The following is a 22965-nucleotide window of genomic DNA, read 5'->3' on the forward strand; positions in this document are numbered from 1 at the left end:
AAGGCTGTACCGGCTGCCCCAAACATGTACCCTCCAGGACTAAATGCCATGCTTGTGGCTTAAGATGTGCACAACGAACACGTATTGTAACACTGCCCGCGACTTGACTTGCGGAGGCGACTTCTGCGCAACACATGGACACGACTGGGCGGCCGATCACTGTCCATTCAGAAGACTCTTTGAACTCCGACATCTTATATGTTCCTGGGGCACCGAAGTCACTTCCTTGCTTTTCAGGATAACAGAACGCGCGAACACATTTAATTACGTAATTGTGTTCTTGAGCCTACGCGTGCTGATCGCGCCTTCGCTCCGTGTTCCTCTTTCTTTCTCTTCCTCTTTCTCTCTTGCTTTTCTTTATCTCCCCTTCCCATTCTCTCCACATAGTTGAGGGCAGTGAACCGGATGCTGTCCTGGTATACCTGTCTACCTTCCTTCGTGTATTTTACTTCATGCCATCAAAGTTATTTAGTTAATTCACTAAATAATTAATTATTAATGTATTAATATTCATTCATTCGTTCATCATCTTTCCTAGCTTTATTTCCGCTCTGTCTATTTTGTTTTTCACCTTGTTGCCTACGCAACATGTTTTCCTCAACTGCTAGGGCATCGGGACTACCACACAAAGAGCTTTCAGCATTCCATGCATCCGACAGCCGAGCCGGTCTATAGCGTTGTCTTGAAGAAAATTGTGGGTAGGGGGGAGGGTGGCGGGGGGGGGGGGCGATGAGTGGATTGCGATACCGTCACATTGTGGTTCAACACGCCGTCACAGAGCATGATGATGGGGAAAAATTTTTTTGACATCTGGAAAGTGCAAATGAAAGCGGTGTGAGGAGCAGAAACATGGTTTAACGAGAAGTGGGGTGGGAGGAGAGAAGGGTCAACGTGGTTTTTCTGTATGACGCGAAAGGCGTCCATTTTCCTCAGACGACACGAAGATGGCTCGAGGGGATGCAATCACGGGAGGCCTAAATTTGAACGCGTCAAATGGAGTTATGTCTGAGACCCTGTCGGCATTCATCATGGCAGGCTAGATGCGATTTGTCCCTTGCCATGTTCTGCCAAATTTATCTCGGCCCAGGAATTGTGGCCGCCACTCCTCGCATTGCGTAATACTGTTTCCAATGGCTCCCATTGCATAGTAGCTCTTTGTGCGCTAACTGTGCGTTTGAGAATGTTAACCACAGGCTCGTCCGCAATTTATCTCTTATCAGGTTGAATCAGTGGGGAAAAAATAGGCAGTGACAAAACTGTGAGTCATGAATCTAAAGATTTTTTGGCATAATTGTGTATGGAAAAAACAAGTAACACTAAATGCGCAACGATAGCGGTCAGAAGTGTCATCGCTTGTCAAAATATGATCTCGTGGGCAAAGTGTGGTCGGTACTTGTACAAGTATAATGGTGCATTGCGGATAAATAGCTTGTGCTAGCTTAACTTTGAGAAGGCACAACAAACAACATTCTCATCGCCCGCACAATCTTATTAGACAAGACTATTTCTGCGACAACACTCAAAAATCTTCGTTACCGCCGCCATAGCTTAGTGGCTATGGCGTAGTACTGCTGAGCTTTAGGTTGCAGGTTCGTTCACCTTTTATGCTCTGTGCTCGCTTACTGAGCATTTTTATAGATCAGGCCTACTAGGCTGTCATTTATTTTTCCAATTGGTAATTTTCCACTGAACGTCGTGCTTTGGGTACTGACTAATACACCCTTTTATTTATTTTCAGTTGGCCTACACCAGTGTGGCCACTTAAATAATGGGCTTTTGCATTACTTTCATTTTATTTGATTAGTATCCCAAGTTCTCTACTATACGGCTTGCCTTTAAACAAAAGATGAATTGGTCCCTAAATCATCAGAATATTTCCGGAATTTTTGATACAGTGTCCGCGTCTTGCGCCGAGGGTGAAATCGTAACAATGAAAATCCCGGGGAAGAACGGTATGACTGTAAGAAATGAATACAATGTGGGCGTCATAATATTTATAGTAGTTGTAATGCTCCCTGAATACATCCACCTGTATATTAATAAGCAAATAAACTCGGCATTACGATCACAACTACTCATCATTGTGTCAACTTAACCAAAAACGTTTCCTAGATCGCAAATATTTCAGAAATGTGAGCTGCGCATTGTCGAATTAAGTTATTCTTGCAACCTTAAGTAACGGTTGCGGCTCTCCTATGTGCCTTTACCTTCTGAATACTACAACACATTGCACTCAATTAACAGGGTAGGTTTTCTTTTTTTAATGATCCTATGCAGTCTTGTGAATCTTATGAAGCAGTCTGTTCTTTCTTCTAAAGGAGCGTTTGAAGTGCGCCGGCCTTAGTGACCACTTACAGACCCCCTTTTTCGCCCGTTCCCTTACACTAAGAGTACGGTAGCGAACAGGACGCTCGTATGGTTGACCTCCCTGCCTTTCCTCTCCTTCCTTTCTCTCTCTCTGCAAGTGAGCTTAGAACTGCATGGACCTTGCCACAGTGTGCTGTCAACGGGCAAGCAATGGATAATGGTCTCGGACCCAATAATTACACTCGTCTTTTCAAGCTGGACAGTCATTATTGATTCCTTTTAAAAGCGTTTGTTTTTCGTAGTGCGAGGTGATAACTTTAAAAAAAGTGTGTACGATAGAAACGTTGGTCGTGCTAAGAATTACGCACCTTAGAAGCGAACGTGAAGAGTGCCACTAGTTAAATGCCTTGGTTAACGTGTCTTGATTGTACAGTTGTCGTAATGTTTTGTTCGCTTTTATTAATGTGTACAACAGCATTCTGCAGCTTCTCATTCCGAGCCAGCTGTCTACTCACATTGGTCGTAGCTGCACTAGAAACGAAGGCAATTTCCATGGAATAAGAACACTTTCTGTTCACCTATTTATGTCTTCAAACTACTTAACTCGCAAGCAAGACAAGATTTGTTTTCTTCTGAATTACAGACAAGCATACGATTTGTCACCTTTCAATGCGCTTTCGCTTGCGTACGTCATCGTAAATTTGAGACATTAAACGCAAGATCAAAACGCGTACGTTTTCGAACGACGTTGATATAATGTGTGACTTAATTAGCAGACTGTGGAAAGACTACAATATCTTATGTTACATGGTTTTCTCTATATTTTTCCTTGAAGGGCCTGAAATAACAGACAATGAAATCTCCAGAACGTCGGTTAACCGTAACCGAAGAAGCTAATTTGCATTAGCCTTACAGCTTAAGTCATTGGCGCTTACAGACAGGTGTTGACATTGCTGCCATTGGCAAAAAAGTACTCTCTCATGTTCAATGGCCCTTCAACGTGCGTGCCATCAAAAAAAAAAAAAAAATATTGGGTCTCACTTCCAGCCTTATTTTTTTTTCGGTATAAGCCATAAGACATTAAATATGAGACGTGCTAGGAAGAATGCACGTCACGGAGAAGATATTTTGCTCTCACGTTCTCCAGGCGCCATCGTCGTTCACGCTATTAAAATCTCGGCAGAAACAAAAACGAAGGACAAGTTCTTTCCAGCTGCGTGCCTTAAATCCGCGCCGCATGGCAAAGAAGAACGCTGTCGAAATGTCGCAGTGTCAGGCGGCCCCGCCTTAAGGCCAGACAACAGCTGCGTAGATCGCAGCAGTCAACTGGCGGCGCGACAGATTCTCCGACAGCTCCGCAGCTATGTGCATCGCACTCCCAGTTTCGGAGGCGACCGATCGAAACGGCAGCATGGCGAAAAGAGGAAGAAAGAACTTCTCGGCGGTCTTTTTCGTTTCGCACGACACTACTTTAAAATTAAAAGAAATATATACCATGCCGCCACTGGAATTTCAACAGTGCCAAACGTATATCGGCGACTGATTCACCGCAACGCAGCCGGAGATTACCGCAACGTAGACTTTTCGGAGCGCGTTAAGAGGGCATTAATTACACTTTTAAATATTTTTTTCATAAGAGGCAATATGTCATGCACTCTTTGAACCGTCGTTTCAGAGGGCGCTGGTGGCTCCACAGAAAGGTGCCATAGGCTAAGCTGTCACTCAATCTGCAATTGCCAAAAGTTGACTACCTTTAACTGCTATAGTTTGCTTCTCCTCGTCGTGTTACGCTTCCGGTGTAGTCACTAGAGTGTTTCAACCGAACCTTACCCTAGGTATGTTAACCTCCCTACGTTTTTCCTTTCCTCTGTCTTCTCTTGAGACTTTCAGTTGAATATGCCATGTGTAACAGCACACGCAAGCTCCAAATTTAGACTGTAGTTTAACAGTCACAGCACTTAGAACTTCGCGTTTGCATCACGTACTGAGCAAAAAAAAAAGAAAGAAAAAAAAGAGGGAGAGAGAGACCATGGAAAGCCGGTGGCTTCAGGGGCAATGGCGTTGCTTATATCGCTATCTCACAAGAAATACACTGTTACAAACTCTACTCCACGTTAACTGTAAATCATAGATCAAACAGGATTTCGTTTCTGCTCAGCTGTCTTCGTACACAGTTTGAGATGTGACACACATCTACTTTTAGTTTTGCAGTGTGGTTTTGAGCTTCCTGGCGAACTGACCGCAATTTCTTTCTTTACTTCCCTCCCCTCTCTCCCTGTTATCTTTGTTTTCCCCTTTCCCATTCCCCCGGTGTAGGGTAGCCAACCGCAGGTTATTCTGGTTAACCTCCCTGCCTTCTACTTATCTCTTTCCCTCCCTCCTCCCTGCTTCCTGTCATTTCATTTTATGTCATCACTAGACCTTTGCTCCAACCTGTGAGCCACGCATAAGTCAGGAGGCTAACTTCCTGCCATGTATTTATTGTGGTAGGTGGGATAAAAATGCTCTAAGAGGTTGTAAGCAGCATGTGGCTTCGGCTACTTCGTTTCTCTTATATGCAAAAAAAGTTATTTGCTTCAAAAATAGGTTGATAGCCAACCTTACGTTGTTCGATTAGTACACCACAACCATTCGGATTGCTGGTCACAAAAAAAGAGATGTTCAATAAATTAACAAAAAAAAGATAACATGAAACTGAACGGAAAGCAAGGGTTCAAGCTGTGGCATGCCGTCCGGGCTAGAAAAGCACTCCTGGTGAGATTTCTACGCTAAAGCAATCAAAACAAGACAGCTAAAACACAGCGTGCAACATTTCTGCCAGAAAAAATAGAGGGGAAAAGCAATAAATACCACACCGAGAGAGGCTTTACTCGCAAAGTGTCAATTACACAATATTAAATTAGGGAAAACAGCAGCAATGCTGAAAATGCTGCTGAAATGCGCACAATACTGAGCAGTCCACGTATCTACATAAGAAACTCGATGTATGATGAAACAAGTTGAACTTCATCACGCAGCATCGATAGGTTTCCGTATTGAAGCGATTATAACAGCTGGAAAGTTCGTCAAGCGGAGCTTTCGCAATATTATGCTTTCTGAATGTACAAAACTTTGTGCTGAAGCTGTATGACTTCTTTTTTAGGGCAATGAAAATAAAAGAAATATATTTAGTTGCATATAATCATTACATTTTGTGATTTCATTTAGTTTTCCACGTGACGAGGAGTAGACTAGGCCACCTAAGAGCACTAGCCTCTAATTTTACGTCTTTTTATTAAAAATTATATCTACACTTTGTATTACGTTCCTTCCCGCTAATCATAGTCAGGGAAGACGAATAAAAGGAACAAGCCTCCGTATCATGATCACCGCTGTTTATAATAGTTGTCATCTTTGAAACAATTACTCTTTTGTAAATTTTCATTATATCACTCGAGCGTCGACCTTTGAGAGCGCGAACGCTTAAGCACAGGGACGATGCGGGTGAAAAAGAGGCGCAAGAAGAGAAAAATCCCTCCTGAAATTCGAAAAACTTGCGTGAAAGACTATGAAAACCGCCATAATGCACAAATATGCGTACACAATTTGTTTTTGCCAGTTATGTTTGTAGTGCCAAGGACAACAGCAACAGACATTGAGGTATGAATCAATGAAACTTTGTGCTCGCCTATCATAGGTCCAGCTCAATTTAGTCTGCGAAGAATTGGTATGCCTATGAGCACTTTAACAAAGGCGCTACTATGTTGGACAGCATGTGAAACCTGCCACGTTCCGCGAAGCAACGGTGGACGAAAAACGTTTTCCGCCTTCGTGATCCTTCAGGCTAATTATGAGCTTTTTTATATGGTTTCAGTGGGTGATTCAAGTTTCACGAAAAACCTTCAACACGACTGACGGTGTCCTATATTATTATTTATTACTATGTAATTACACGGCCTCCACAGAAGATGAATAAAGATTCGTCCTATACCAATTTGAGAATTTCAGTCCTGGTTAACCTCCCTACCTTTCCTTTATCATTTGCTCTCTCTCTCGTAAGAAGTCTGCAGCATCTTGGAATAAAATTATGTAAATTTCACAGGTGTATGATAAGCACTTGAACAATTAAATTCTGGGGTTTTACGCGCCAAAATAGTGTCCTGAATTTGTAGCACGCGTTGTTGGCTCCTCCGGAATAAATTGTGCTACCTAGGGTTCTTTGATGTGCACCCATTGCAGGACAGATGAGCGTCCTTCCATACCCACCCTTTCGGAATGCGGCCTCTGCGGCCCGCATTCGAGGACGCGCCTTCGGGCTTAGCAGCGCAACGCCAAAGCCACAGCGCCACCGCTGCGGGTTGCGAGTATTAACGCGATAACGTCAAGAGCCCCGTGTAGTAAAAAATCCGGTGTCAGCGTCGGACGTCACTTCGTGAAAAATGATACCGAACTACAACCCCGCAGGCCCTCCGGGTGGCGCACAGGCGTCGTTACTGAACTAATTCCTCAAAGTAAAATGAGTAAGAAAAATCGTAAATCACGACCTAGGCACACCCTATAGACATGATAGCGTCGGATTATAATTTGAATATACCAGAAAACATAATTCTGTTACGCGAAAACTCAATCACAAATCCCTTTTCCGGAGTTTCTATACAACTCATAAAGCGGTGCGGCCCGCCAGCTTCCTTGCAACAACACCATCGAGATTGCGCTCACCTCCGCGCATCCGCAAGACAGCTGCGGTTGCCGGGAAGCGTGACAAACAGTCAGCGTTCTTAGAATGCTACCACCGTCCACTCTGAGAGGCGAAGTTTGAGCGTCTTTTGAACCTTTTGTCACTGGTGCGTATTCGCACTGCTTAGTTTTGGGGCTTGTGCACATTTAGCATCCAATTACTCTGTAGTCACAAACCTGGACTCCCTGTAGTCTCTCGTAGCTGGTGTTCTGAATATTTTCGCCGTTCGAGTTTCATTCCGTCGCGAAGAGTACAAAGAGAAAGAGAGAGAGGGAGAACTAAATACGTGGAAGTGACCTATTTTCGCACCCGTATGGCTACCGTACACGTGAGGAAAAGAAACAAAGACAAGAAGGAAGCGTTGAATTATGTGCACCCACAGGCGCGTATGAATGTACGCTATGATATAAGGTTGTCGTGCCTGCGGGATCTTACAAATTTTAAGGTTCACAGGTTGGCACATACGTATTTAATATATATATATATATATATATTAGAGAGGCACAAGAACTAAAATTCAGGCAATTGCTCATTTTATACCTTTTTGTAGGGCCTACACATAATGAGGCTTTGGTGAAAGTATTGAAAGAGCTTTGTGTAATGCAAGATATGTTGGCTGCGGAGTACCGCATAAGGAAGTCCCGTATTGCTGAGATGCGCCGCAGGACTCAACAGAATTTTCAACGGTCACAATTGGAGACAAGCGCATTTTTTCGCCTTCAGATGGTCTAACATTGACATAGTCTACCCGTTCGTGAAAATAAGAATAGACGCTACATTACCTTGTCAAATAAGATCCCAGCAGTGTTGTAGGAGGAGAGATTCTTCAACGCTGTGTACAGCTCGGTATATTCACACTTCAAAGCACAGCCACGCGCACACCGACGCACGCAAAACCACGCGCGCAAAAACACGGGTGCAATCAAAAACCACTCTGTCCTCTCCGTGGCCGCATGAAGACACCCAGGGAAAAAACGGCAGGTCTAGAATCACAGGCACGATCGCGAGCCCATCTGGCTGCTCTCCGCGTGCACACTTGATGTCTTCCCCCGAAGCGGAGACGCAGAATAAAACGCCCAAAAAGAGGCTTCTTGCCTTCGTGAGCTTAACGTGCCACCATGAATCGGCTAAACGGTTTGCGACAAGCACTGTGGTTCTGTGGTCAGTAAGACGACGAAAGCCGATCCCAAATACAAAATTCCGTGCTCGCTGCTTCAGAAATGAGTCGTGTTGGCTCGACGGCGTCTGTCCTCAAGTTCTGCGACCGCGCGAAAGAACAAGTGCACTCGCAAGACACAGGCACGCAGCTGAGTTTCAGCCGCCCATCGAATGAATAAACGAAGAGAAGAAGAAGGCGACAGCAAACCGTGGAGATTTGCAAACACCGCGTAGCTTCTGCGCTCTTTACGAACGACACTTCTCTCACCCGCCCCTACTCCACGTCGCCTCTCTCTCCTCTTCTTCTTTCGACGTTGTCATTCGCAGCTGCGTCGGTAAATCTTTCAGAAATTTCGACCCTTCTCCTTGTACTACCGCCTTCCCTCGCTTTTGTATGCTGGCTTTCGCGTTTTTGCACTCGCGCTACTCATGGCTGTCTTTGCTTTTACACGCGCCGTTTTCCTCTGTTTCGTTTGTTAATGGCGGGATCGCCAGGCACACATCGCGACGCTGTCGATGACGTACACTGCCCGCTCGAGCTTCCTGTGCGGCAAGCTTTTCCGACGTTTGGTATTTCAAGCTGCAGCCGCCATAACTGCGGGCTCTATCTGACAGACGAAGACGTGGCTGTGTGGGGTAGAGTGTAATTCCCTCTGCCTTGAAGCCCGTGCTCGTTGTTTGCTATTTTTTTATGTGCTGGGCTAATTTCAATGGGAATACCATTACATGTCGTCTTGTCAGATGAACGACGACGTTGCTTGAGCCCTTGGAGCTCGGCAGTTTTTACTTCGGGCTTTGCTTCAGAAATGGGGCTCCTTTCTGCCAGTATAATGAAAGTAATCGTTCTGCGGCGCTATCGACTCGACAATTACGTCACACCTCAACCAGGTCTCGGTTCAGTGAAGTTTATTAACACCAATGTGGAAGATAATACCAGATGGAATCGCATATACTTGCCGCGCTATAAAATATATAAATGGCGCTATAACACACACACGCACGCGCGCTCACGCGCACACGCCTGCACAAATAGACTGACAGACAAACAGGCAGTGTCTGTGTGTGTGCATGTGCATGTGTGTGCGTGTGTGTGTGTGTGTGTGTGTGTGTGCGTGCGTCCGTGTGTGTGTGTGTGTGTGTGTGTGTGTGTGTGTGTGTGTGTGTGTGTGTGTGTGTGTGTGTGTGTGTGTGTGTGTGTGTGTGTGCGCGCGCGCGCGCGCTTCCGAAGCGGTGAAGTGGTGGCTAAGACGTATTGTTAACATTCGCATAAGTGTTAATGCAAGAACACGACAAGACGTCTTGAAACAGTCATCAAATATAAAGGCTTGTATGTATTCGCCGTCTTTTCTTAAATTTAGCTGTTTTACTTACGAAACTGAGTAAAACGGTGAGATTCGGTGAGGAAACGGCAGCGACGACAGTACCCTCATCCGCACTCTGCTTTTTGCGCAGTTTTTCCAAGGTCGATCCAAATAGGTCGCGAAGCTTCGGGCGAAAAGCGGTTCAGTACAGATTGTCACCGACATCAGCATGGGGGGTTATGGGAGCAGCGATTGAAGCGCGACTATGTTTGGAGGGAACAAACATTGAGAAAGAAAAACGCGTTTTTTAATTCAAACGAGACACAGTTAGATTCATTCAACGAAAATAAAATTCCTAGGCAATTTTATATATTCGTGATGAGTTAAGAAAATACGTTTAATTTTATTATTATTATTAAATGCATTTCTTTTCAGTGCCCATCGCTACAGGGGGCGTTGACGCCACTATCGCTCGCAGTGCAATGCAGGTCTTGAAATGAACAGAAAGGCGCACTCGTATCACCTGTTGAAACACGCCTCCCTCACAATTTGTGCTTTCTTGCTTGTCGAAGTTTGTCTGAATTTGGTGACGCGGGTAGCTTCACTGCTTCTTAATCTGTTCAGTCAAAAGTAGTGAGTTACGAACGCCAGATAATTGTGTAGTTGTTTTCCTGCGACTGCGCTGGCCGACGGGCTTGGCATCCGACAATAGGATCAGCACTCTACACCTAAAGCTTTCGTCGGCCTCCAAAGAAAGTATGTTCCATATGTTCTGTGCAGGGATGCGATTTCGACAACCGTATGGCTGGCCTTTTCCTGCATCGCTTTCCACGCTGAAAGCTCGAAACGCCCATCAAGTTGAATGGCGGGGCATTTGAATATATAGCTCCAAAGGAAGAACAACAAAACAAATTTCGCGCCTTCGAAAACAAAATGACGTCACTTCTGCTTTTAACGGACATGGCGTCACGTTATTTTTTCTTCCGCCGGAAGTGTTCCCACCACATACAGATGGCTCTAAGCCCCATGAACCGGCGATGGACCGCCATGTTTTGAACGTATGGGCTTCTATGGAAGCTTCGCTACCAGGTATATTTACCTTGGTTTTTCTTCTGCCTTGCCGATCGAGCCATCCACTGCACTGCGCCGGCTGTGGAAACTGCGGCCTACAATACATCATACGCGCTTCACGAAAACCTGCTCATCACGTGGATAACTACTGTCTGTCCGCAATGGGCGATAGTCATGGCTTGCCGAACTGCGTATCAAGCGATCTATATCCCTGCATCATCGATGCCATTATTCTGGATCTTTCTGACACCGCTAAGCCTGGTCCCGTGACATATTCGAACCAGGATATAAATTCGCTCCATGGCCTTCTGGATTCAGTGGGCGAGGCAACGGTAGCCACGACAGTATGCTCATCTGCACTCTGCTTTTTGCGCAGGTATGTTATCTTGAAGAAGCTTCCGCTGTTCGCTGAGACAATCGTTGCCTGCTGTTCTTCCCTCACCCACATGGTCATGGTTTTTAGCTTGTTTCTTTGCACTCTTATGCCATGTATTGATTCAGTGCACTGCTTCTGAGCGGTGACGTTCAGTTGAATCCAGGCCCCCCTAAATCTTGTAAAGATAACTCCCAAGGGCTCACTTGTTCTCGACGTATATTTTAACCCAGACTTAATACATTCTGGATCCTCGGATGGCAAATATGGCGAGATGGCTTCTGTCGGCGTAAATAACATAGCAAATATGCTTGCTCAGCTACTTGAAGGACAAAAGGGAATGGCAGAAGATATCAGCGACATTAAGAAGTTCCAACATACAGTTAACTCTAGCTTTGGTGCACTTGAAAAACGTGTATCCGATCTTGAGTCCCTGTCTTCTGCTTCTAAAGCCAGTTCTTCTGGTGACAATACTACCGGTGTTGAAATGCGTTCATTGAAAGAAACTAAGCAAAATTATATCTTGGAAATATTGATAACCACTCGCGCAGAAATAATCTTATTTTGCATGGAGTTTCTCAACTTGCACAGGAAACTAACGAAGCTTTGCTGATTCAGGTCTCGCAATTATTTACAGGGCAACAAAATAATGAAGGTTCCCTAATCGAACGATGCCATATGATGTGTATGGCGCTCTTTGGCCATATCTGGCCCTTGCACCATAAAAAACCTCATCAATCATCATCATCATGGGATAGGCAATAGAAATGGCATATGATATAAGTGAAAGGCACTAATATTCATATAAGTGAAGATTTCTCGGCTCGAGTGCGTTTCATCAGCAAAAATGTATGGGAAGCTACCGCTTCTTACAGGACTAATGGTTAAATAGTCCGTTTGCGCTATGATCATACCTTCATTGACAATGTGAAATACACCCGGGATGAAAGTGTCGAAGCCTTGATCAATACTGCAAAAACTTGTTCAAAGAATCACCCAGCTGTTCAACGAGCTGGTTCACACTGACTGTGCCAAAATTCCTGTGACAACCTTTTGCTTTTGAATACTAGTGCTACAAGCTTAATAAGTGAGTTTTCTGATTTCGTATCCTTAACAACAACTTACTCGCCTCATATTGTCGGAGTCACCGAAACGTGGCTACATGATGAAATCTGTGACTCAGGAATACCACCACCTAGTTTTACCGTAGTAGTAAGGACCGTAAAGATGGAAGAAGTGGCAGTGGTGTTGCACTGTTCGTGTGGTCTCACCTCAACTTTTTTTGTGATTCAAGGGCCTGATGAGCTTGAAGCAGTTTGGTCTAAAGTTAACCTTCATAGGAAAACTCTTTTAATTGGTATTGCCCAGAGCCCTCCAAGCCCACTACAGATCTTCATAGGTGCAACAACTTCATGAACGAAAATAACGCTCCTTCTTCTAATGTTATATTATTGGGTGACTTCAATGCTCCTGGTATACACTGTCCAAGTCTATCTGTATCGGGTCACAATGTCCTATTGCGAAAAGAGTTTATCGGCCTTTCACTTTCATTTGGTATAAAGTAGATTGCAGCATCCGGGGGGCAGCCGTTTTGGACCTCGTATTCTCAGTGCACATGCGTGCTTAGCTGATGACGAGTATGAATACAGTTGTAGATTGCTTATCGTATCACAAAGCTGTACAAGTGTCCCTTTTCTTTAGCGTCCCTGTATCTAGTTGTATTTATACTGTTTTCACGAGTTTAGTCGTGCTGATGACGACTCAATTGCTGATGTGTCATCTCCTTCTTTCGAGCAGTTCGAACAGCTTAGCTCGTCCTGCGATGTTAATATATTAGTTTCGGTCTTTCAAAATATTGTCCTTAGACGCATCCGAAGCTCTATTCCTCTGAAGACTAAGAAACAAAATTCAAAAGTCTCTTGGATGACTATAGAAATACTGCACGTGTCCCGTCGTATTTCCAGATTGAGACGCCTAAAGCGGGAGGGTGTCATCCATGCTATAACCCAGTTCCATATTAATAAGGAGGAATATCGCTTTCAGTCAACGGAAGCCAGTGTTTTTTACTACAATGTTACCTTAACTACCTTATTGTGCAGTAATCCTCGAAAACTATGGAGTACAATTTTTCCTAACGTAAGTTCTAGCAATACTTTTACGCTAAAAATGCACCCTCTAGTGATCTTAAGCTAATCACCACAGCATTTCCAATTTGTTTACACAATAGACTATGCGATATTCCTCCTCACAGCAGTGATGTGTATCCCCCTATAGAATATGCCCTTGTCTCGGAGGGAGGTATTCTTAATCTGATCCTGAACCTTGATATCAAAAAGAGTTGCGGCCAAGATGAGATTCCCAATACTTTTCTGCATCGTTATTCTCTTTGGTGTTGTCGCTACCCGACGCTTATATTTAAGAAATCACTATCAACTAGTATAATCCCTTCGTCATGGAAAACAGCAATAATTATTCCGCTATATAAATCTGGTGACAACCAATCTTTGTCAAATTAAAGGCCAATCTGTATAACATCTTACTCGTGCAAAATGTTGGAGCACATACCACATAGGCATATTTCAGACTACCTGGTTAATAACAATATTTTATCTAACTTTCGCCACGCCTACGAAGCCGCCCGATCTGCACATGAAAGTGGTCAACGTGTCTTGATTGCGCTTTCGTGAACAGACGCTGCGCCTAGGCTGCGATTGATGTCCCATGAATGTACTTTACCCCTGTGGGACTCAGACGTTTCCACCACGTGTCGTTTGCGTTCGTTGCCTCCGGACATACGGTCGCACTTACCACCTGAGTTAGCACGACGTGAAGAGACCATGCTGTACCGTCTGTGGCTAGGCCTTGCATTTACGAACTAATATGATTTCCTTATTGCAATGGCCAACAGCCCCACGTGCGAACACATGCAACAGCGATGAGACGCTCGCATATATTATCTGTGTCTGTCCGTGATATAGTGCTCAGAGACAAGTGATGTGCAGAGCACTGGACTAATTCAACAATCGTCTACTGTCAGAACTCAAAGCCTTAGGTCAGTACTCCCAAAGAACATCCGCGCTGAAGACCTTATTCGCGTTATTAAGGTTCCTGCGGTCTACGGGGCTTCAGGATAGAGTATAAGAACGCCGCCCCCTACCGCTCTGTAGCGTAAGCGATTTGTTCGTGCTCGTCTTTCCTTCTCTCTGTCTCCGCTTTCCACTCTCTTTCTCTTTTTATCGCACTTTGCCCTTCCATCCGTGCAGGCTAGCCAACCGGAACTGCCTCTGGTTAACTTCCCTGCCTTTCTGCGCATCCTTTTCTCTCTCGCTAAATTTCAGCACGGTTTTCGTCGTGCTTGTAACATTATTACTCAATTGATAGAATTCAGTCACGACATTGTTAGTGCACTTGATTTAGGTTGCCAAATTTATTCTATGTTTGTCGACCTCTTCAAAGCTGTTGATACAGTTACTCTTTCCAAACCTTTACCCGCCGTGGTTGCTCAGTGGCTATGGTGTTGGGCTGCTGAGCACGAGGTCGCGGGGTCGAATCCCGGCCACGGCGGCCGCATTTCGATGGGGGCGAAATGCTAAAACACCCGTGTGCTTAGATTTAGGTGCACGTTAAAGAACCCCAGGTGGTCAAAATTTCCGGAGTCCTCCACTACGGCGTGCCTCATAATCAGAAAGTGGTTTTGGCACGTAAAACCCCAAATATTATTATTATTATCTTTCCAAACCTTTGTACAAGCTTGACTCTATATTTAACAATCCTGCTTTTGATGACTGGATCGGATTTTTTTCTCACCAGCAGTTCAGAAGCCATTTATTTTAGGCACACTAACTCTTCTGCTGTTGACGTAACATATGGGGTGTCGCAGCATTCCGTCCTGGGGCATTACCCTTCTTGCTGTATAGTAATGAGTTGCCTTCTAACATAGCTGTCACTATACGTTTATACGCGGATGACTGCGTGCTTTATCAAACTATAAACTCCCCTAAAGATCGTGTTCTTCTTAATAATTCTTTTGATAATTTCTGTGAATGGTGTAAAGCCTGGCAAATTACTATAAGTTTTAAGAAAACCGTGTACATATAATTTTGTAGGCGTATATATGTTTCCATCCAGGTTTCCTTATGCATTTACTGGTTGTGCACTACAAAAAGTGTCCGAATATAAATACTTGGGTCTTTATTTTATTAATAATATGTCGTGAGCTCATCATATACATTACATTTGCAACAACGCACATAAAAATCTGGGCTACTTGCGGCCTACTTTGCGCACAGCTCCTTTGAGTGCTAAATCAGTTACTTACAAATCAGTTATCCGGCCCCATTGTGGTGGTATGTGGTGGTATGTGGTGGTATGTGGTGGCATGTGTGGTATATGAATCCACATAAGAAATCAAACACGGCGAAGTTTGAAAAGGTTCATAAAAATGCCATCAGGGTCATTACCGTCGTTATGATAGCAACACTTCTCCGTGTTCTAAACTTTCAGAGTTAAATTTATCTACCCTCAGCATCAGTCGCAACATAGAATCCCAAACGCTATTGCACTCATTAATTAACTCATCAAACACTTCCCTTAGTACATAGACATTGCGGAACCTTCCTCATCTAGAAGATATCACCATCTTAATATTGTACCCTATCGGTCATGAACTCACGCGTTTAAATATAGTTTTTCTTCCCATTTAACTATTGAATGTCGGAACTCGTTGCGGGGTGTCATTCGTTCTCTTCCATTGGACGATTTCTTGCTCAAAATTGAATGTTATTTATTTATTTGAACCTCAAGGGTCCCTGGCGGGACATTACATGAGGGGTGGGCGCAAGAACGGCGGTTAACAATGAATGTTACATGAGATCTGTTATTGATCTATTTCTTGTTGTTCTCATTTATGCTTCCGCTCTCGTGCTGCAGTATGTAAAAATAAATAAGTAAATAAATAAATAAATAAATAAATATGCTTAGGGACACGGATGGCTTTTCCCCCCCTTGTGATGTCTGCAAAGCTGTTCGCTGAATAGCTGAAAGTACCCGCAGCTAATTTCTCGCATTTATTTTTTTATTATGTGATAACGGAACCATGTTAAGTGATCGCTTTTTTTTTAATTCCTCGTTGTGGAGGCAGATTTGATCACTCAAAGAACGTATTGTTTCTGCATATAGATTACGTTTACATGAACCCAATAACAGCGGGTCGAGTCCAAGTCGGTCTCAGACACGCCAACTCAATAGCGTTTACCTGAACTCTTTCCCGACGGCTCAAGATTGTCACTTCAGCCTGCGTCGACGCGAGAGATAGCGCAGCCTGTCGGGTGATTGCTGCTGGCTGTCAACCTCATTTGTCCATGTTTGCATGCCCGATTCAAGCGGGTCGGGCTGGGTTAACCTCTCGGGCACTCGAGCGGGCTCAGCTTTATTGAACCTTCACTAATCTCAACCGGCTCGCGCTTACATGAGCTCGACAGGCAAACCTCAGCCCGACAGGCCGACTCGACCCGCTTTTGTCGGGTTCATGTAGACGCCGTGATTGATTTCCATGGGAAGCAATGTACATGGAGGCAGCACGCAGTCGATATTGTTTGCGCGTGTTTGTTTTTCACTCTCGTCGACTGATCACACATCTGTTCCTCGGTACATTATGCGCAGAATAAAAGATTGACAAGAAATTAAAGCAAGTTTCAGCGTAATGAAAACTAATGACGGCATGGAAACGTCAGCAGCAGCTGAGGTTAACTGACGACGCGGCACGAATGTGAACACGAAATTTACAAGATGCTTCTTGGAGCAGCCAGTCCACTCACTTGCACCTTCGTGGGCAAAGTGTCACATGGAACTCTTTTTTGAGTAGATGTAACCATATAAAGCAAACCTACAATGAGGACAGAGAAGTCATAGGAATAATTAACTGTTATTTTGAATTCTAATGTAGAAAAAAATTTAGGAGAAGGAAACTGAAAGTGGACGACAAGAGAACTTTGTCGAAGGTAGCTTGCGCCTTTTCCAATGCAGGGGGTTGAGCAACCGCCTGGTGACAGACACCGCAAAGCTGTGTGTTGTGCTTACAGTCGTCGCAAGGGCATTGGACTTAACTATCGCAAAGGAGACCCTAGACCCTGAACAGCTTATTGCAATCGCAAATTCGATACCATTTTTGGGAACACTACCAGCTCAACTAAGACGTAGTGCAAATTGTATGTATTTGTTTATTGGTTATTCTTTAGCGACGGGTGCTTCACAACTTTCTACATCGCTTTCCAATACAAACCGTAAGGAACAAAGAAAATATCTTACCAGTGCTCACGGCACCACACGAGGATAGGGTACAACACCAAACAGGCTTGTTGACCAGTCGGAAGAAACCTTTAGGTTGTAATTGCAAAGAAAGCAAAGAGTGGCAGCTGCAGTTTCATCGTACGGAGAGCAGAAAGCATTGTTTTTGTTGTAGGGACTAGCCTAATGTGTAAAGTCGTTGAAATATTAACCGTCAATAATAGGGCGAAATACCACGGATTGCAAGAGGACGTCTGAGACGCGACTCTAATTTATTCCTAAAGAAAGCGCTGCGACAGGGAATGTCTGGTAAGGCATTCCCTGTCTGAGCAGGGATTTTACCTGAGCACTGCTCAGGTAAAACTTCATGGAACAACTTACATGCAATCACACCAAGACCTGAAATATCACTCACGCTTTGCGCACTTGCAAATGTTTCTTTTTTTTTCATTCATTTGACGCCATTCACGCATATATTGTAACGCGTTCGTTATTTAGCTTATGGTTCTAGTGGCCGGTTCTCACTCAATTAGTACGGTGGCTGTTTTTCACCAGACAAATGTTATCAAGCATCGTTCACGCCTACTGTGTGCGAAAATGTTTTTTGATGTCATAGAGAATGTATCGAAAATGTCTTGTCTTATCAGATTACGCGCACGTTGTCAGTAGACAATGTTGTCGATAAAGGGGAAAACGAAAATGGTCCCATTGAGGCTGCTTGCACTCGTGTTTCGGTGGTTCACGAGTGTTTTCGTGCACGCCCTGAATTAAAATAAATTGTGGGTTTTACGTGCCAAAACGATGTTCTGGTTATGAGGCACACCGTAGTGGGGGACTCCGGTAATTCGAACATCGGGATTCTTTACCCGCATTGCGCTCCGATCGAAATCGCTTGTTGCCTAGACTAAAGCTAATTGGTCTTGTGAAAGAATTGAAGACTCGGCGATCAAGGATGCGTCCAGGTGGAAGGCTGCACTTCGCAGCCCGGACCTGGATGCACAATTCTGGGCTGTCCAGCAGGCTCACGACGTGGCAGTGAGACTTGGCCTTCCGGTCCCGACGTGGGAGCGGGCCGCTCCCACGTGGTTAATAGTGGTTAATTATCACTACTTGCAGGACCAAATAAAGTTTTTCATTCATCTATCCATCCGATCGAAATGCGGCCCCCGTGGCTGGTATTCGATCCCACGACCACGCGCTTAGGAGCCCTACACCATAGCCACTAAGCAACCACGGCGGGTGTTTTGTGCACACTCTGACGTCTGGAGAAAGAAGTGGGATGGGGTTGGGGGGGGGGGGGTGATATTCATCACTTATTACCAAGATGGCCAGCCATTTGCTTTGCGAGAGACTGTCTTTTGCGCTGGTGCTTCTAAATCAGACTACGGGCATGTTGGCCTCGTCAAGTATAATATTGAAGCGGAGCTTTAAAGAATTCTGGAGTTTTAGGCACCATAATCACGATGTACGTGATATGAGACACAGCGTAGTAGGGAACTCCAAAGTAATGCTTACCCCCTAGGGTCCTTGAGCATGCACCCGATGCAAGGTACGTTTGCGTGCTTGCCTTCGCCCCCATCTAAATGGGGCCGCGATCGAACTCCATTCGCTCGTGCTCAGCAACGTAACGCTGTGGCCACAGAGCTACAGCGGTGTCTGTAGTGAAGCTTTGTTTGCCTACTTGCTTATTTGCGTGTCCAGCTAGACAGTTCCGAGCCTAAGTTAGAAATATCAGGCATGTACTGGAGAGTTTTGCCCTCGAGGAATTGGTGCAGTGCTCGATATCAAAGAACCAGAAAAATGGCATGCTGTAAGATTGTTGTACAGTTGCTGATAGCTTTATAGCTTCCGTTCCCAACAAATAAGAAATTGACGACGACAACGAAGTGATAAAATCACAATCAAAGCGCATACTGCGGTAGCTGGTAGGAAAATTATAGGTACTCCAAATTCACGAAAAAAAGTGGAATGGTGACTAGTCGCGAAGTTTGATATGTTTCGGACGACACCAGAAGGAAATAGTGTAATATTCATAACAGCAACGTTTAACTATAGCCATAAGAAAATTCAGGTGCACAGTAGCTTGTGCGACATTCAATTATTTTAGCTAGAACAAATTTTGTTTAGTAGTAGTGGTAGCTAACACGAATAATCACCGATGTAGAAGCGATGTAGCTGGCACTTCTTCCTGAGTCAGAAGCCGAAATATAATAATATTTTACTGTGTAGCGCCCATTTATCTGCTCTAGGTTTAAACACCTTATTTCAGAGTCGCTCTGGTTGACATTGCAATAAGTGCGCCGCTTTTTGTGTACAGACACGCAAATATGAAGTAATCATGAAGCAAGAAAGTCCGACTAAAATTGTGCAATTTCATTAAGGTGTAAGTAAGCTTTGGTTTATTTTTAAAAAAATTAAGAAAAAGAAAAGACAGATTTAGGGAGCAAATAAACAACTACAGACCTCTTTTGGCTTAGAAAGTGCGGAGAAGTAATGTAGATATTCTAAAGGAAATCGGAAGTGATCTATCCTTAAGTGCCAGTGAAAGTGTTTTTGTAAACTAAATAGCAAAGCCGCTTTACCAGATGAAAAGGTAACGCACCAAACGACCTCAAGGAGGCACTAAGAATGCCACACGACTGTCAGGCGGAAGTGCAACGGAATCAACGCTGCCCTATTTGTGTAGTGACGTCGTAGTGAAATTTGACGTGTTCAGCTCTCCTTATACCCTGTGAAGAGTTGGAGCGATGGCTGGCACGTCATACGTTCTACACATTGAAAAAAAACGGAGAGCAGAAATCTTCAAAACATTTAGTAATGTATTGATAACCAGGTCTACGTAAATCTTGCATCAATGTATCACACACACACACACACACGCACACACGCACACACGCACACGCACACGCACGCACACGCACGCACACACGCACACACACACGCACAAACACACACACACACAAAAAAAAGAATGGGAGGGAATGGAATTGGAATGGGAGAACTGAGAATACTTTCACTGTCTTGTCAGCTTTGTCTACTGTATGTCGCCATGCATAATGCCTAATAGTTGCAATTAAAACATAAAATTTTAAACTGACGCAGAGAAAGCGACGCGTGTGTGCGTGAGAGAGAGGGGAAAAACGAAAAAAAAACAGCGACAGATCCAGACTAAGGTTATGCTTGTGCAAAATGGCAGAGGTCTCTATTACTGACTCTAGTATTTCTTTTTTTTTTCCTGTACCAAAGTGCGAGACAGTACGCGCCTAGGAAAAAAAAAACGGAAGAAACAGCCATGCCTCAATGTCACCAGCAGCCTCAAAATGGAGTGCCTCCGGTTGAAGAGGTCGACATCTAGGGCAGCCGGGCACGACAGGGGCAGGCAAGCGCAGAGTAATCTCTCTCCCTCTCTCTGCTTAGAAGAGTGCAGTGAAGCGAAGCCTAGACGCGGCACAAGTCATTCAGGAGCCGCGTTTGTGGAATGTACACGTTGTCTTCATTTCCTTGTCCTGCTCGCGTGTTCACTGCTGTAGCTAGCGTGTCGTTGTGCCGTGATCACGTGAACAACCCGTGTAGCGTGCGAATGTCTTTGTGAAAACGCCTGACGCTGGCTGTAGCTTCCTAAATGGCGGACAGATTTCACTACATCAACTGTGGTACTACATCGCTTACGCAATATGTGGGCCCCGCAGCACACATTCGAAAAAAGGCAAGCCATGCATGGGTATGGCGCTATTTCTCCCAGCGTTGCGCATGGAGCTTACTGTATCTTCTTCCTCGCTAACGAAGTTAAACGTGTTGAAAAGTAAGGCTGACGCGTTAGCCTAGCAAGAGTGGACACGTAACTGCAAAGTATTTCTAGGCTGAGTATTGCTACTGGCAATACTCAGAACGTGTGTATTGCTACTGAAATGGCAGAACGTGTGAAGCTGTCGTCGGGTATAAAATGCAAAAAAACGAGAAAACTCATGTTTACCGCGAAGCTGTCTATGGCTATGATCTGGAAAAAAAAAGAAAGCGTCCGACGTGTTGACATAAACAGACCATCATGTGGGCCAATTCTGGTAAAGCAATGAAGGGGGCTAGTTGGTGAACGTTCATGGTTATATTGCGCTCAGTTTTACACAGACGATGTTAAGGAAGGACAGGACGTGGACGGACGTAGCGCAAATTGCGCTACGTCCGTCCACGTCCTGTCCTTCCTTAACATCGTCTGTGTAAAACTGAGCGCAATATAACCATGCCAATTCTGGTGATTGTGCAGAAAGGTTCCACGCTCCTTGTGGACTAGGGCACCTATGACGCGCCCTTGAATTACCTTGTCACATGTGGTACCCAAAGAAGCCCCAGGCTCAAGGGTGAGAACAGTTGTTTTTGAAAAAAAATTTTTTCGTACAACTTTTTCGAAAAGGACTGTTAAAAGATTCTCGGCGCCAACCGCGCAAACGCGCTAGTGCCACTGCTCGCGCGTTCGTCTTCAGCAGCTGGCTCCGTTGCCGCTCATCAATGCTGCGAAGAATTTCACTCCTCTTCTGCTGTCGTAATGGGGAGGCCGCGTTTACGGTGGTACGTATTAGCCATTCATTGTCCTATGTGACAGACACACTTATTAACAGAGGTGATACGCGAATGTGTGTGCGTGCGTACATCGCCATGATGATTGCAGATTAGGGCAATAAATATGCTGGTACCTTTGTTCAATATTCTGAGTCACCTATGTGTCGTGCGCTAAATAGATTCGCTGGTCATCCACCTTCACAGAGTGGAATGGCACTAAATTTTTCATAGTCTGCGTCAGAAAGCTATGTGCTGCTAATCACTTGCGTTAGCTTAACTTGGAGGAGGTGAAAAGTAATTGAATACAAGTCATCTTCGTACATCAGATTCTGGATCCTGGAACGTGCCTGGATTCCTAATATAGGAAATGCAAGCTCAACCTAGGCCCGAAAGCCATTTTGTGATTATTTTAATAAAGACGTTTTTACTCCCACCGCCAAGTGAGGCAAATTAAATTATTTTCACCATGAAGAACGCTTACGTTGTTTAATATTTATTTACTTGTATCGATTCATCGAAAGCTTGCAGACGAGAAGACTGCGTATCATTAGGGTGAGGTGAACCGCCGAACGCAGAAGCAGTGTGTGTAACATCGGTTTCTTGCCAATACTTGGACTATGGCGCCGCCCTAGCTTAAGCAGGTTCACGTAGTTAATTTTGTAAATATGCTTGCAACACCTTTTTGAAATCGTTATCATGCATGGCTTTTACAGAGAGAGAGACAAAGGAAGCAAGTATGAGAAGGGCATGGAGAGCAACCAGGCGAGCATACCGTTTGCTGCCCTGTACTGAGGGTAAGGAAAAGAGGGGAAAGGAATAGCAAACGAGGGAGAGAATGAGCACTGCACGCTTGATCTGAGTGCACATGAGGGCTATAAATTGCCACTCATGGCTAATATGCGCGTGTAACGCACACGCACGCTCACGTACGCAGACACACACACGCACACACACAATAAACTGAGAAACACTGAGAAATAGCCCATTGGCATGAGACGCGCCTATATACGACACTCTAGAGTGGCTGCTTCCGTTCACTTTCACGCTTCCACAGCGCTGCCTGGTATTGTTAGGCAGACAGCAGCCTCCTCACGAGCCCCACGAGACCTCCGTTCGCGGCCACCTTCGAAGCATAGAAAGAGCAGCGCCGTGAAGGGCAGCGCCTTCCACTTTCCAGGAGCACTCTGTCGACGCAGAGA

The 22965-nt window shown here is 44.7% G+C and overlaps 1 protein-coding gene and 1 long non-coding RNA gene across 5 annotated transcripts in view; one reads left to right on the plus strand and one right to left on the minus strand.

Moving 5' to 3' along the window:
* Positions 1-22965, minus strand: part of SPR (Sex peptide receptor) — a 221058-nt gene that overhangs the window by 159143 nt on the left and 38950 nt on the right. Inside the window, exon 1 of one of the 4 annotated variants that reach the window (XM_065448890.1) lies at positions 17234-17318. The exons of 1 other annotated variant lie outside the window; for it this stretch is intronic. The gene's annotated coding sequence lies outside the window, so the exon portion shown is untranslated. Of the gene's footprint in view, positions 1-7806; positions 8373-17233; positions 17319-22965 lie in introns of those variants that run through there. 2 more of the 4 variants (XM_065448889.2, XM_065448886.1) reach the window with 2 other exon arrangements.
* Positions 10874-22965, plus strand: part of LOC135915779 (uncharacterized) — a 95059-nt gene continuing 82967 nt past the window's right edge. Inside the window, exon 1 of the long non-coding RNA XR_010568747.1 lies at positions 10874-10930. This is a non-coding gene — a long non-coding RNA (uncharacterized lncRNA). The remainder of the gene's footprint in view (positions 10931-22965) is intronic.

This window comes from Dermacentor albipictus, chromosome 4 (assembly GCF_038994185.2).
Source record: "Dermacentor albipictus isolate Rhodes 1998 colony chromosome 4, USDA_Dalb.pri_finalv2, whole genome shotgun sequence".
NCBI classification, from domain to species: domain Eukaryota; kingdom Metazoa; phylum Arthropoda; class Arachnida; order Ixodida; family Ixodidae; genus Dermacentor; species Dermacentor albipictus.